Source organism: Tupaia chinensis, unplaced genomic scaffold, assembly GCF_000334495.1.
Source record: "Tupaia chinensis unplaced genomic scaffold, TupChi_1.0 Scaffold000290_1, whole genome shotgun sequence".
Classification (NCBI taxonomy): Eukaryota; Metazoa; Chordata; class Mammalia; order Scandentia; family Tupaiidae; genus Tupaia; species Tupaia belangeri.
The window spans coordinates 6,825,702-6,829,313 of NW_006159775.1; the positions used below are offsets into that span (position 1 = coordinate 6,825,702).

The 3,612-nt window shown below is 36.2% G+C and overlaps 1 pseudogene; it reads right to left on the reverse strand.

Moving 5' to 3' along the window:
* Positions 1 to 462: 462 nt before the first annotated feature.
* On the reverse strand, positions 463 to 1,267 carry LOC102473401 (MICOS complex subunit MIC27 pseudogene; annotated as a pseudogene).
* Between the last annotated feature and the right edge of the window lie 2,345 nt (positions 1,268 to 3,612).

Here is a 3,612-nt window from a genome sequence, read left to right on the forward strand (position 1 = left end):
AATGAAAAGAAAAAAAAAACAGGGGAAAACACATCTGTCCACACACCAATCTAATTTAACTGACATAAATTCAGAAAAGCTAGAACAGATATAAATATATACATGTATATATGTGTGTATGTATGTATTCACATATACATAAAAATACATCAGGAGTATCATATTTTAGTCTCATTGATATTTATAATTTCATTCATTCTGTTTTGCTTTTTAGTCAGTACCTTTAATAGTCAAATGTATTCTAATACTTCTGTGATTCATCATCAATAATTAATTAATTGGATTGTCTGCAGAGCTTATGTTTTAACCACTTACGTGACTGGTCAAACTTTATATTTGAAGATATAATGGAAAAATGTAGTTATTCTCCATATGGCAGGTACCCATTACACAATGTTTCATCATCATTTGCAACTTCACACAGCTTATCGTTCATTATGCAGTCTCTCTATGCAATCTTTTTCAGCTTCGAGTACTGTACACATCAACAACTTCCGGATGAGATTGCCAGTGATCCGTGAGCTAGAGGTCAGGCATAAACTGTGTAGCACCTGAGATGGATTCTGATTTGGTCTTTATTTCAGAGCTGAGTTCTCATGAAAAAGGCATTGAGTCTTTCAGGATGTGAGTTGTTTCTGCAGGTGTTTCTATTTCAGCAGAGCTTCCTAGTTTCTTTGTTTTTGTTTTTTTTTTTTCCCTTTTGGTTCAGAAGTGACTCTTTCTGGTTGCTTTTATCCACAATGATCTATCTTCTTCATACATTTGCTGACTTGTAGCATATCCCTCTTTTCCAGTTACCTTGCAATTATTACTGACTGAACTGGGGAGCAAACAGTTGCTCCTAAAGTGGCCAGTCGCAGAGGATGAGCAATTTTCTTGAACTTTCTCACTGAAACAAAACCCATTAATCCTGAAACAGTAATCACTCCCATTTTGGGGAGAAAATCTACAGGAGAATTCAGATATATATATTCATCTTTTCCAAATCTTACTGTATTCATTACCCCATTTTTTGCAAAGATATGAACACCCTTGCACCAGCTAATATAACGACTAGTTGTAGGGCAGATGGTAGCAATGTCTGTAAACGACCAGACTATTCTTCCACATCTTTAGATTGAAGAGGTGGTAAAGTATATACAGGTTGCTTCTCTGGTTTCACTAGCTGCATTTTGGATTCTTCCTTTTTGGCTGCATATACACTTGTAGATGTGTATATTAGACCTGCAGGTGTGGTTGTCAGCTTTCCCATCCTAATGCCCACCATCTTTATGACCCTCTCCACTCAAGTTTTATTCTATGTCACTGTTTTTAAATCCTTCAAAATTTTCTCTTGGTGTCCAGGGAAAAGTCAAAGATATTTAATATAACCTATGGTGTCTCCTTGTTGGGATTGTTGAGTCTGTTTCTAACCTTATCACTTCAAAATCCACAATGTGGTATTATATCATTATTGTTAGTGAAAAACCCATGTTTTTTGGGGATATTCTCTACTCTTGGATTAGAAATCTTATATACATTTTCTAAAGCAATTCTTTCATGTCTTTATAGCTCAAATTATGATCTACCATAGTATTCTTGAAAACCAACTTTCATCTCCTTTAGGTGTTTCATTTCATTGTTTGTTTTTCTAATCATTTATACACAGTTCAAGTTTTGTACTCTTGCTTAATATATTCCAAATGCCCTTCCAAACACATATCCCTGCCTGCTGGATGAACTAGGAGGCTGACCTTAATCTGTTCACTCCTATTTAGATTCACCTACTGGAAGCACTGGAAGGTATAGAGAGCAAGTGAGTAAGACTGAGCTATGAATTGTTGTAACATCTCCTCTGCTGAGGTAGCTTAACATGGGTGTGTCCTAAAAAAATAGATTCTGTCTCCATGTTCTGGTAACCCTTCTGGTTGCATTTTCAGGCCTGGGGATAGTAATGATACACTATGTCTTAGTCCTGGTCTATGGCACCATCATATGTTGTTCATACATTGTCTTCTCTTCCTTTCTGAAACTTTTCCTAAATTCCCACTTTGAGAGTTCCATGTTACTTGCTAGAACCCTGACAGTATCGAGGACAATATATATCTGAATAGTTTTGGTTATACTGTGGTTATATACAATTCCTGGTATCTAAGTAACTTAAAGAAACCAAAACAGGGACCAGAAGATGTCATAATGGTTATGTTACTAGAATTCCATATAGTTGCCTACAGTTCAAGTCCCAGACTTACCCTTGAAACTCACACCAGGGGTGTGTGTGTGTGTGTGTGTGTGTGTGTGTGTGTTCCCAAGATACCGAGAGGAGAATGGAGAAGGGATTATGACACTGCTGTCTCCTTTTGGGAGGGGGCTTCTTGCTCTCTGTCTCTCTGTCTTTCAGTCAAGCACACATAATCTATAGCAAAAATCTCACTCTCTAAAATAAAGACAGAAACCAAAACAAGTTTATCCTCATGAGCTCTCTACTCTAACAACAGAGGAAAAATTAATGTCTCCACTCCCAAGATATTTAAGTACTAAAAAAGTAAAAGTTTACATCACAGAAGCACTCTCAAGGAAAAAAGATGAAAATGCATGAGAGAGTCTGAGAAATGCTGATGAAAAACTGATGACTTCCATATTTCTATTGTAATAACTTCTAAAGATCCTTAGATAAAACATAAAGAGTCTTCAAGGGGACAACTTTCATTTTCTTCAATAGCATATTTACATGATCTAGCATAACAGAAAATAGAAAATTAAATGCTCATTAAGTGAACTATTTTTCTTCTTTACAAATTAAAAGAGGTCCCTGTAATTAACAAATTAAATTGAGTCCCAGTGACTTTTGAACAGATCCAAACAGATAAGGCTATCCTACCATTATCATAATTTTTAGCTTCATCAACCTTATTATTATTTATTTATTTATTTTGAGAGGTTTTTGCTACAAGGTGCGTGTGCTCGCCAGACAGACAGAGAGAAACAGAGGCAGAAAGTGAGAAATCATCCCCCAGGGGGGATGGCCACGCCACAATCCCTTCTCCTCCATTCTCCTCTCGGGATCTTGGGCACGCACGCACATGTGCCCAGCGTGAGTTTAAGCCGCCAGGTTCGGGACTCGAACCATGGTCGACTACGTGGGAGTCCAGCGACATAGCCATTACGCTAACTGTTGGTCCCTTAACCTTATTATTTAGAACAGAAAATATTCTCCACTGATTGCTATAGTCAATTAGAAAAGCTCTGGTGTTTATAAAATCCAATTCTATGATCAATTCAAAATCAAACATCATATGTTGACAAATATTTACATTTTGGCACATATACTCTATGAAATACTACTCAGCCATAAAAAAAACAAGACCCTGGCTTTTGACAGAAAGTGGGTGAATATGGAAGATTTACTGCTGAGTGAAGCAAGCCAGGTTATGAAGCAGAGACATTGAACGTCCCCTCTTAATATATACTGCATTTCTGTACTCTATGATTGAAACTGAATAACTAAAGGATATAGAAACACAGTACATGGTTGTGAACATGTTGAATATTCACTTTGAAAGCTAAATGACATAATTGAATGTATAAAAGAACTTGAAATAAAATAAGATAAAATTTAAAAAATATATCTTT